Here is a 12,673-nt window from a genome sequence, read left to right as displayed (position 1 = left end):
GATCATGACTTGAGTGGAAGCCGGACGCTCAACCACCTGAGCCACCCAGGCGCCCCTATTTCTCTTCCCTTTAAACCTGGACTGTCATTGCAACATGCACTGACCAATCAAATATAGCATAAATGACAAGTAAAAGAAGCCACCATGCTACCTAAGTCCAGGCTAGCCTGTGTTGGGAGACGCCTCACGTAGAGGCCGTGGAGTATGAAAAGACACGAGGTAAAGAATCAAGGCTTCCTAACTATCTGCCAGTGCTGAGACCTCAGACATGTGAAACGGGACTTCTGGAGCCTTACAGCTCAGTCATTAGTTGAATGAAACTTCATGAGCTATCCAAGCCAATACCCTGTGGAGCGAAAGAACCACTTGTCCAACTAAGAAAAATCATAACAAATAACACATGGATGTGTTAATCCACTAAGCAATACATAACTGAAAACAAGTTTTAGGTTTAAAGCTCATAAGTAGAAGAACTTCTGGTATAGTAAATGTTGGCTGAATCTCAATATCACGCTGCTATAGTATTGAAGACAGAAGATATCTGATCTTCGGTTCCAGTGATCTTCAGTCTCCTACAGATGAAACTGTTGAAAGTTAAGATTCTCTGGCTAAAGAAAAGATGGCAGTGAGGAGCCACGCAGAAGCCACCCATTTGCCCTCTCACTGCTAGAACCTTGGAACAACCAAACATTATGAACATCATTTGAAGACTCACGACTTGGGTTAATAGGATCATTTTACAAATTATGCACAGAAGGATAAAGGGAGCTACTCATATAAAAAGTTACTAGCTAACTTGTAATCAAAGTTAGGTCTTGTGAGTTTAATTAGGTACTTCAGGGGCGCCTGGGTGGCGCAGTCGGTTAAGCGTCCGACTTCAGCCAGGTCACGATCTCGCGGTCCGTGAGTTCGAGCCCCGCGTCGGGGTCTGGGCTGATGGCTCAGAGCCTGGAGTCTGTTTCAGATTCTGTGTCTCCCTCTCTCTCTGCCCCTCCCCCGTTCATGCTCTGTCTCTCTCTGTCCCAAAAATAAATAAACGTTGAAAAAAAATTTTTTTTAAAATAATTAGGTACTTCATCCTAAACCCCAGGGTTTTTCTGAAAACTATTTTACTTTGTGCTCACGTTGGGGCCATTTCTCATTGCCACAAGCCAGATAGAGTACACCAGTTAAGACACAGACTTTGGAGTTGCATTTCCTTATTAGCTATGTGACCTTAACCTCTCCTAACCTCTCTCAGCAGCAGAGACCAGAACTGAGTTCCTGATTAGCAGCATTCTCCAGGTGATCAGCAGTTACCTGGTGGCAGGCTGATTACACTGGACTGCTTCCATCAGGAAAGAGGCAGCATTTTGTTTTTACTGGAATAGACACTTAAACTGGATATAGATTTGCCTTCCTTGCACTCAATGCTTCTGCCAAAACTACCATCTGTGGACTTACAGAATACCTTAACCACATTCATGTTACTCCACACAAAAGTGCTTCTGATCAAGGAACTCACTTCATAGAAAATGAAGTGCAGCAATGGGCCTATGATTATGGAATTTACTGGTTTTAGCATGTTACCCAGTATTCTGGAGTGGCAAGCTTGTCAGACTGGTGGAATGATCTTTCAAAGACTCAATTATAATGCTAGCTAGGGAGCAAAGCCTTGCAGAGCTGAGACGAGGTTCTCTAGGAGGCTATATATGCTCTGAATTAGCATCTAATATATGGTGCTCTTTCCTCCATAGCCAAGATTGATGATTCCAGGAATCAAGGGGCGATCTACTAGCAAATATCCTTAGTGATCCTTACAAAATTTGGGGCTTCCTAACCCTGAAACCTTATCCTCTGTGGAGCTAGAGGTCCTAGTTCCAGGGGGAGGAATGCTTTCGCCAGAAAACACAACAATAATTCCATTAATTGGAAGTTAAGACTGCCACCCTACCACTTTGGGTTCCTCATGCCTCCAAATTAACAAGGAAAGAAGGGAGTTAGTATGGTGGCTGGGGCGACTGATCCTAATCACCAAGGGAAAACCAGATCACACTCCACATGGAGGTTAGGAAGAGTGTGTATGGAATATAGGAGATCCTTTAGGGTGTCCCATAGTACTCTCTTGCTTTGGGATTAAAGTCAATGGAAAACTATAACAAATAAAATTAGGCAGGACTACTAAAGCCCCGTCTCTTCAAGAATGAATGGTTGGGTCACCACACAATGTAAAGAACCACAACCAGCTCAGGGGCACCTGGGTGGCTCAGTTGAGTATCACACTCTTGATTTTGGCTCAAGTCATGATCCCAGGGTCATGGGATGGAGCCCCGCATTGGGCTCTGCACTGAGTATGGAGCCTGCTTAACACTCTCTCTCTCTTTCTCTGTCTCTCTCTCTTTCTCCCTCTTCCCTTGTCCCCTTCTCTCTCTTTCAGAAATTAAAAAAGAAAAACAAGAACCACAAACAGCTGAGATGCCTGATGGGAACAAAATGAATACAAAATGGATAGTGGTAGATGATAGTCATAAATATCAGTTATGACTATAAGGCTAGTTAAATAAACAGAAACCATAATTGTCATTAGTACTTAATCATTTTGTAACAATTGTATGTGTATATATCAAACAAATATCTTTTTCTTCCTTCTCTTATTCCCATATCATATACCCTAAGATGGTTTAACATTACATCATAGTACTTAAGTATTGTTAACTTTACATCATAATATTTAAGTTACATATCAAGGAGAAGAGTAGACATTGCCCAAGGATTGGTGCTTTTTAAGATATAAGAAGGATACATGTATGTTAGATATGAGTATGTCCTTGTTATTGTCTTTATTTGGAAATTAACTATGGGTTAAGGAAATGTGTATAGGTACAAATTAACAAGGGGTAGATTGTGATGGTTAATTTTATATGTCAACTTGGGTCGAATGCTAGCCCAGATGTTGTTGTGAAGGTATTTTTTTTACATGTGATTATCATTTAAATCAGTAGACCGAGTAAAGCAGACTACTGTCCATTATGTGGGTAAGTCTCATCCAATCATTTGAAGGCTTTAAGAAAACAAGATTGGAGTTCTCAGAGGAACAAGAAATTCTGCCATCAAATTGCCTTTGGACTTGAACTTTCCCTGAGTCTCTAGCCTGCCAGCCTGCCCTGCAGATTTTGGACTTTCCAGCCTCCAAAATCTTGGAAGCCATTTCCTTAAAATAAATCCATCCATCTCTCCCTCTCTCTCTCTCCCCCTGACTCTCTCTCTCTCCCCCCTAACAGAAGATAACAGATAGATGGTAGATAGATATTCTTCTATTAGTTCTGTTTCTCTGAAGAAACCTGACTGAAAGAAATATTACATAAGCTATTATATTATATATTATATATTATATTATTTTTAGGTATCTTTCTAAGTCATCTCAAATTTCCTTTATACCATAATATGACTTCTTGTCCATGGAACTCTTTAAATCACATTATAGGTATCAATTTCTCTTTACTGAAATGTAAGACTTTGAGGACAAAAACTGTGGTATTCATCTTTATATTCCCATAGCAAACCGTAGATGATCAATAAATATTTTTGAATGAATAAATGAAAGAATAGAGGGGAAGATTCTGCCTTATAATAGATACAGAAGTCCACTTACTCATGGCAATATCACATAGGTTGGATCAATTCTGTCAATGTAACTGATGCTTACATGTTGGTTATGCTAAAGGAAAAAAAGATTGAAAGCAGCTATTTCAGTGATGAATCACTTACCATAGGATCCATAACTGCCTTGACATTCTTTAGCTAACATCTATTAGCTAAAATTTCCCAAAAGATCTTAATCATAACACAAAAGAAATCTGTTCAGGTTTCCAAAGCCAGATACTACAGTATAAGCTGTCTTCCGGCTGAGGGTACTTAGGAACTATGAGGGCATGCTTTGAAGAACTGTGAGCAGCTCTCAAGACTTCATGACTTCTCAAAACCAAAGAGCCAGAGCCCAATAATCCTCAGTCCATCATCTCTCTTTAACTTGATGCCGTGGAATCAACATGGTGAGCATTTCACTTACCATAATGGGACTCCCTTTCTCATAGCTTACTCTGTCTTCCAATTTTATTTAGCATTTGCTAAATTGGTGAAAACCAGAAGACAACTATATCCAGAACAATGAGCATATACTTCCATGGGCTAATGAGAGTCATTTGCTAGAATTTCAATAGAGACAATCTTGTAATTACCATTATAAAAATTCGTAATAATGATGATAAGTAATTTGCTAACCAGCAAGGGTGAAATCACTCAACACTCAAAGTTGACACATATTCTCAGCCAGGATTACAGGCTCAACTTTTCAGCTGTTTGGGATTCCAACAGTTCTCGTGCCACTTTGAAGAAATTAGCTTGAGGATTGGGGAAATTTGACTCATAATGAGTCACAAAATCCCAGACCCTCAGAAAGTCAGAGCTAAGAAAATGATCTACATTCAATCTCTATGGAAGAGGTTAATATGCAGAGACATAAAAATATGTTCAAGATAAACCGTCAAATTGAAAACAATAAGTTGCAGGACAATACATAAGTATCGATTTTTCATAAGCAACCGCCAAAAATGAAACGAAATGTTTTCCGGAAAATATGTATTCTCCGAAATAAAAATAGAAGATATGTATTCTGAGTATAAATCGAGGAAAGTACTTTACAATATTAACAGTGATTATTTCACTGCATTTAAATAGTGATTATAAAAACAGGACCTATTATTCCCCCTTCCTGTGGGTATGCCGCCTGCAATGTGATTTTGCAACTCCTCCCACCGAAATGTGGATCGGTTTCTCCTTCCCCTGAATCTTGGCTGGCATTGTGACTTGCTCTGGCCAACAGAAGCAGTAGGAGGAAAGTTCTGACAGTGAAAAACCTAGGCCTCAGAAGGCTTCCACTTACTCTTTTAGGCCCTGCTCAGCCACTAAGAGAATAAGCCCCAGACCAGCCTGCTGTGTGATAAGAGAAACAGCCCAAACACACCACTGCCCTACCTGACAGCCAGCCTCACCAGATTTACAGATGAGGCTATGTGAGTACACCAGCTGACCTTAGACACGTAAGCAACCTCCAGAGGGATCCCCTAAGCTTGGGTCACGTCGGCAGAACAAACTCAACATTTGAGTCATGAGTAATAACAAACGCTATTTCAAGCCACTGGATTTGAGTACAATTGGTTATACAGCAACACTTAACGGATAAACGTGGACACAACCTAATAAACCTCTCCTATATCATAAGAACTTTACAATGAGCATATACTGCTTTTTTTTCACACATTCTTTTTTTAATCAAATGGCAAAATAAAGTTTTTGTTTTCTTTTAAGTAGCTGGCCCTTTAAAGAAAAGAAAGTTGAGGCCCTGATGGAGAAATGCCCACCCAGTAAGTTAGGAACTCTGGCTGCAAATGACAGAAACCTAATTCAGAGCTTAAGCAAATCAGCCAACATCCTGATGCCCAGGCCCCTGAGGTCCTGAGTGGGGTATTTCTGGGTTCAGGAATGTATGAGTCTAGGTGATCACACCCTATTTATCTGGGATATGTTTTTCTCTTCTTGCACATCTCTTCTCTTCTGGTTTGGCTTCATTCTCAGGCAGGTGATCCACAGAGTGAGAAGGCAGCCATCTGTATGTTTAGTAGCCTCCCATGGAAAAGAGAATTCTTCTTCCTTAAAACTTACAGCAGGGGGGCGCCTGGGTGGCGCAGTCGGTTAAGCGTCCGACTTCAGCCAGGTCACGATCTTGCGGTCCGTGAGTTCGAGCCCCGCGTCAGGCTCTGGGCTGATGGCTCAGAGCCTGGAGCCTGTTTCCGATTCTCTGTCTCCCTCTCTCTCTGCCCCTCCCCCGTTCATGCTCTGTCTCTCCCTGTCCCAAAAATAAATAAACGTTGAAAAAAAAAATTAAAAAAAAAAAAAAAACAAAAAACTTACAGCAGGGTCTCAGGACTCACTCTGATTGGCCCAGTTTAGGTCACAGGACCATCTCTCATTCAAACACCGTTGTTCTTAATGGTCAGGTCTATTCATATTCCATCCCTCAGTTAGGGATGTGCATTAAATGGAGAAGGGTCAGTTACTCATGATAAATGGGTTTCTGTTACCCTAAGGGGAAAGTGGGAGGCACCTGGGTGGCTCAGTCGTTAAGCATCTGACGTCAGCTCAGGTCATGATCTCACAGCTCATGAGTTTGAGCCCCAAATCAGGTTGAGTTTGAGCTCTGCTTCGGGTGAGCTCAAGCCCTGCTTTGAGTAAAAACATGAGCCCAACTTTGAGTGAGCCCTGCTCCTCTCTCTCTCCCTCTCGCCCGCTCTCCCCTTATTCAATAGCGCTCTCACTCTCAAAAAAAAAAAAAAAAAGGAGGAGAAAGTGGGAGTTTGGCAGAGAAAAAAAAAACAGACACAACACTCAGAGGCATAGAGCTACTAAGCAGCCAAGTTGGCACTAATCTCCAAGTCTTTGGACTCCTAGCACAGCACTGGAAAATGCCATTCCTTATCCTGCCGTTCTATGGTATAAGCATCTCTGCCCTCACACGCTTCCTCAAGCTGGCAAGCAGTCTAAAAAGACTATGAAATGTTCTGCTGCTGTGAAACCTCATGACAAAATTCGTGCTTTTACAAATTAAAGTGAAGTAGCCACCATCCCACTATTGGGAAGCAACACAACTTGAATTCATGCATTCAGTAACCACCTTGTCACCACCACTATCTGCCTATATACCTCTTATCAAGCATAGGCGTGAAAGCAATACAGACACCCTAAAGGGGGGTTAAATTCAATTACCATCTCACAACCTGTTTGGCAAACCTTCCCAAGTAGAGTGGAAAAGATGCCTTATCACAGCAGACACAAGGGGAGGCCATTATTTGAACTGTGGGATAAACTGAGTTCCTGAAAATAAAAGCTCTGGAGGGGTTTTACGACGGTAACTGTCATGCCCTTCTACGGTTTCAAAATATTTACGTATTGTCACATTTGCCACAACCTCTCATAGCAGAGCCCCCTGGCTCACTTTAAAGTAAAAGAAAATTAAGACCCAGAGAGAGAAACCAACACGTTCAGGGTCACTGTTTAACTAGGTGTGTGTCAGCCGTGACCATCCAGGAGTGGAAAAGAATCTGACCTGCAAAGTGGGAGGTGGAGACATTTTTCTTCCACATATTTTGACATCACATAGACAGTGTTGGTACATATTGGAAAATATTTGTTCTCACCATCCCCAAATAAAATGCCCTCCTCCTATGATTCATTTGGCAATTAATCACAGACTGCCTTCTGGCATTTCTTCTTTGGTTATTTTGGACTAGGAATTAATCTTTATACTTTGTTTTATCTCCTGTTTGCCATGTCTCCCAATTAGACACAGTGCCTTAGGGGCAAGGACTCTCTATTAAGCCAGCAAAGATGAGTAGATGGCTCCCTGTGTGCATCTCCAATCAATTGCTGGTAACTAGTGGGGTGTTGGGATGTTTGATGCCAGGACTCTGTGGGAAAGAGGGCTGAGGTTGTTGGTAATGTTTCATATGGTGGGCGGGGGCGGGTGACTCCAAATCGACCAGACACTTGCTACCTTTGCAACCCCAGGGCCCAGCTTCCCTCTCATTTGACCCCAAAGCTGCATGTCTTTCACAAAACATTGATCTGTATTCTTTATGTAACATTCAAACCTTTGTACGGGAGTGGATAAATGAATGTTAGGCAAGTACCCAAGGTAGAGACGGACAGTCTTTAAAAAATCTGCTTTCTGATCCGGAAGTTATGCACTTTGTGTAGTGATGGAAAACAAAGGGGAAATTACAATAAATTTAATAAGATAAACAAAAATGACCATCATTATTTATTTTTCAATTTGGATTCCTCCCCATGATATTGCGATTTATAAGAAACACAGGAGTCCCCCTTACACGCAAGGACTACATTGCGAGACTCCCAGGGGATGCCTGAAACTGTAGATAGTACCAAACCCCATATATACTATGTTTTTTCCTATACACACATACCTATGATAAAGTTTAACTTATAAATGAGGCACAGCAAGAGATTAACAATACGAACTAAAAATGGAACAATTATAACAATACACCGTAATAAAAAATGATGCGGTCTTTCTCAAAATATCTTACTGTACTGTACTCACCCTTCTTGCGACCACAGGAGAAGGTAAAATGCCCACACGACGAGACGGAGCGAAGTGAAATGACAGACGCAACGGGACGTATGTAAGTAACATTAGTTTCTGTTGACCTGCTGACGATTCGTCAGAAGGACGATCACGCTAGGCTTCTATTCACCTTCCGACGATTCGTCACAAAGAGTATGGTCTGCTTCCAAACCCGCTGTCGACCACCGGTAACTAAAACTATGGAAAGGGAAACCTCGGATAAGGGGGGCACTGCTTGGATATATTTGGTCCCTGTCCTATTTCTGGCACCTCTCCTAAAATCCTTGAAATCTCTTATGATAAGAGCCACGGAAGTGTCTTTTGTTATGTTAATGAGGTGACTTTTGCAAAGACCCTAGGTAACTCAAGGACCTGGGCTGGTTGCCCGGGGAATCAACCCTGTCATCAGAGGGTTGGAACTTTCAGTCTCACCCCGTGATCTTCGGGGAGGAGAGAGGGTCTGGAGATTTGATCAATAACCAATGACCGGGGCGCCTGGGTGGCGCAGTCGGTTAAGCGTCCGACTTCAGCCAGGTCACGATCTCGCGGTCTGTGAGTTCGAGCCCCGCGTCAGGCTCTGGGCTGATGGCTCAGAGCCTGGAGCCTGTTTCCGATTCTGTGTCTCCCTCTCTCTCTGCCCCTCCCCCGTTCATGCTCTGTCTCTCTCTGTCCCAAAAATAAATAAACGTTGAAAAAAAATTTTTTTTAAAAATAAAAAAATAACCAATGACCGATGAATGATTCAATTAATCATGCCCAAGTAATGAAACCTGCATGGGAAAAAAAAAAAAAAAAAGAATGAGGTTCAGAGAACTTCCAGGTTGGTAAACACTTGGAGGTAAGGGAGAGTGCTGTGCCTGGAAAGGGCGTGTAAGCTCCTATTCTTTCCCCGTGCCTTACTCTATGCATCTCTTCCATCTAGCTGTTCCGGAGTCACATCTTTGTATAAGAAACTGGTGATCTAGTAAATAACATGTTTCTTTGAGTTCTGTGAGCTGTTCTAGAGGATTAATCAAACCTGAGGAGGTCACGGGAACTTCCAATCTGCAGCAGCTCTGTCAGCAGCACAGGTGACAACCTAGGCTTGTGATTGGCATCTGAAGGGAGCGGGGAGGTCCTGAAGGACTAAACTCTTCAACTGTGGAATCTGATGCTCTCTCCAGGTAGACAGTATCAGAATTGAATTGAATTGTAGGATACCCAGCTGATGTCCATAGCATTGCTGTTGGTTTGAGAAAGCTCCCCACCTACCCCCACCACACACACACACACACACACACACACACACACACAGACTGGAATTGGATTTAGGAACACAAAAGACTCCCAAATTTGGTTCGGGCTAGTTATATTTTGGGGTTGATTTCATCACTTAGCATTGAATCTTGAAATTTTTTTTCTTAAATGTTTATTATTTGTTTATTTTTTTTAACGTTTTTATTTATTTTTGAGACAGAGAGAGACAGAGCATGAACAGGGGAGGGGCAGAGAGAGAGGGAGACACAGAATCTGAAACAGGCTCCAGGCTCTGAGCTGTCAGCACAGAGCCCGACTCAGGGCTCGAACTCACGAACCGTGAGATCATGACCTGAGCCGAAGTCGGATGCTTAACCAACTGAGCCACCCAGGTGCCCCCAAATGTTACTTTTTGAGAGAGAGCGTGAGTAGGTGAGGGGCAGTGAGAGGGGACAGAGGATCTGAACAGGCTGTGTGCTGACAGCAGTTAGTCTGATGCGAGGTTCTCAAGAACAATGAGGTCATGACCTGGGCTAAAGCTGGATGCTCTACTGACTGAGCCACCCAGGTGCCCCAAATCTTAAATATTTTAAATGTAATCATTCTAACAGAAAATTTCATTTACTACAAATATTCCTTCATGTCGATTTCCACATGTTGATCTCCAATTTATGTGAGGCTCTATTTATATTAAAGTATGTTGGTTTTGATTATTTACATAACTATAACTTTCTTCAGAGCAGTGGGACATCTCCCTGCATTGTTACAATTAAATGAAACATTTTTAGGGGTTCAGCTTCCAAACCGGAAAACATCCTGAATTCAAACCCAGCAAAGGTAAGAGTCTGGCTTGCCTATAATTTTGGAAAAACACATGACCTTATAAGAAGAGGAGAATAATAATTAGGTTAATGTGTATCTATTCACAGATAGTCTGGAAGCAAATTATACCTTTTTTAAACAGAATTATGAATGTGCACTAAAGCCGTCTCTCTTTTTTTTCCCTTGTCTCTCAAGTCTTCATCTCCTTTTTTAAAAAAATTTTAAGTGAATTATAGTTGACATATAATATTATGTTAGTTTCAGGTGAATGGCATACTGATTCAACATTTATATACACTATGAAATGCCCACAAGGATGAATTGTACTTACCATTTCTCACCATACAGTTATTGCAATATTATTGATTATATGCCCTGTGCTGTATTTTTCATCCCCATTGTCTTTGATATTTCACTTAGCATAATGCCCTTTAGTTTCATCCATGTTGTCAGGAATGGCAAGATTTCATTATTTTTATGGCTGAGTATATATATATATATATATATATATATATACTCCATTGTGTATATATATATGTATATATATATATATGTATATATATATACACCACATCTTCTTTATCCGTTCACCTATCGATAGGCACATAAGTGGTTTCCATAGCTTGGCTATTAGAAATAATATTGCAATAAACATAGGAGTGCATATAGCTTCTTAATGTTGTCCTTTTTTTTTCCAGGTAAACACCCAGAAGTGGAATGACTGGATCGTCTGGTATGTCTATTTTTAGTTTTTTTTAGAAACTTCATACTGTTTTCCAGAGTGGTTACACCCATTCACACTCCCACTGACAGTGCACAGTGTTCCCTTTTTTCCACATCTTCTCTAACCCTTGTTGTTTCTTGTCATTTTGATATTAGCCATTCTTTAGAGTCTCCACATCCTTGAAGCCAGGGGGAAAAGAGTCATAATATCAGCAGAGAATTTCATTAATCTCATGGCAGGTAACACAGTCTTCACATTTCATTTAGGGAATGTTACCCAGAAGCTGTCTCTGGGGATAAGATTAGGGAGAAAGAAGAGATGGCAAGAGCTGGAACATTCTAGCAATTATCCTAGGTATGTCACTTGCAGGCTTCTTTACTTTTTCATAGACTTAAAAATAAACTTTAAACCTAACTACTCTTTTTTAAGTTACTTAATTTCAATGTTTATTTATTTTTGAGACAGAGAGAGACAGAGCATGAACAGGGGAAGGTCAGAGAGAGAGGGAGACACAGAATCCGAAGCAGGCTCCAGGCTCTGAGCGGTCAGCACAGAGCCGGACGTGGGGCTCAAACTCACGAACCGTGAGATCATGACCTGAGCCGAAGCCGGACGCTCAACCGACTGAGCCACCCAGATGCCCCATAAGTTACTTAATTTTGATCTATGGTAGAAATTCCTGTATTTAAGTGTGCATAATAATTACCTGGGGGCTTGTTAAAAATTCATGTTCCCAGGCCTTACCCCAGACCTACTAAATCAGAATCTTGGGATAGAGAAGAGGAAAACTGAAGAATCTGTAATATAAAAGTTCCCCTAGGTGATTCTAATGCAACTTACAGGAAACTACTGTCTCAAAACAAACAAGTGGAATTGAAAATCTCAGTCAATAACTTGCTATTCGGTCAACTCGATTTGATGTCAAGCAGAGTGAATAACTTATCTTGATGAAATAGGCTTCCCCAACCCCAAGCCAAATAATATATAACATTAACATTGTGTTCATGTATGTCCTTGGCCAACAGTTTGCAATTCTTTCACTATCAAACTATAGGGCTCTGATCATTGGTCCTCCACACACATCCCAGAAATGTCCTTAGCAGCCAATTGGCACATCTAGGAAACAAGAAATAACTAAGATTACCATTCTGTATATATAGCTCCAGCGAGGGCAAAGAAAATGGTCATTTTAGTTGCCCTAACTGGTTCTAAGGTGGGAAAATATACGATGTCTGGTTGACATTTTGAGATATTAAAAACAGGTCAAGGTCAAGGATCCTCATCTACTACTCTCTACTCAGAATCCCTAGCTGTTTTTGTTTTGTTTTGTTTTGTTTTGTTTTTTGCTAGGGAAGAAACATATAAGGCATATCCTTACTTAAGAAAATTACCATGTGATGAAGAGAAACAAATTGATTCCAAATAACGAGTAGGGAAGAATATAAGATATCACATAATCAAGGGCTAGAACTTCAGCACCAGAAGAATTTGGTGAAGAGAAAAACTATGTGAGATTGGGTCTATATAATTACATTAGCCTTGCAGATGGCACCTTGCCTGCAATTGTGGTTTCCTATGATCTCTATTCTAAATGTCTCATTATAATACTATCTCTGGAGTGTGGATGTGTTTACCATTTTGGTCTGTGGATCTATTTGGGGAATTTTTTGAAAGCCTGATTTCAACTGTAAATCAATCAGTTAGAACTCTCA

The 12,673-nt window shown here is 41.0% G+C and overlaps 1 long non-coding RNA gene across 2 annotated transcripts in view; it reads right to left on the bottom strand.

Moving 5' to 3' along the window:
* Positions 1–8,360, bottom strand: part of LOC147583558 (uncharacterized) — a 284,453-nt gene extending 276,093 nt beyond the window's left edge. The window contains exon 1 of one of the 2 annotated variants that reach the window (XR_015248314.1): positions 8,156–8,360. This is a non-coding gene — a long non-coding RNA (uncharacterized LOC147583558). The remainder of the gene's footprint in view (positions 1–8,155) is intronic. The other variant, XR_015248315.1, reaches the window with a different exon arrangement.
* Positions 8,361–12,673: the final 4,313 nt, after the last annotated feature.

Source organism: Puma concolor, chromosome A2, assembly GCF_028749965.1.
Source record: "Puma concolor isolate L17-30 chromosome A2, mPumCon1.1.hap2, whole genome shotgun sequence".
NCBI lineage: Eukaryota > Metazoa > Chordata > Mammalia > Carnivora > Felidae > Puma > Puma concolor.
This window is presented reverse-complemented; position numbering and strand designations above follow the sequence as displayed.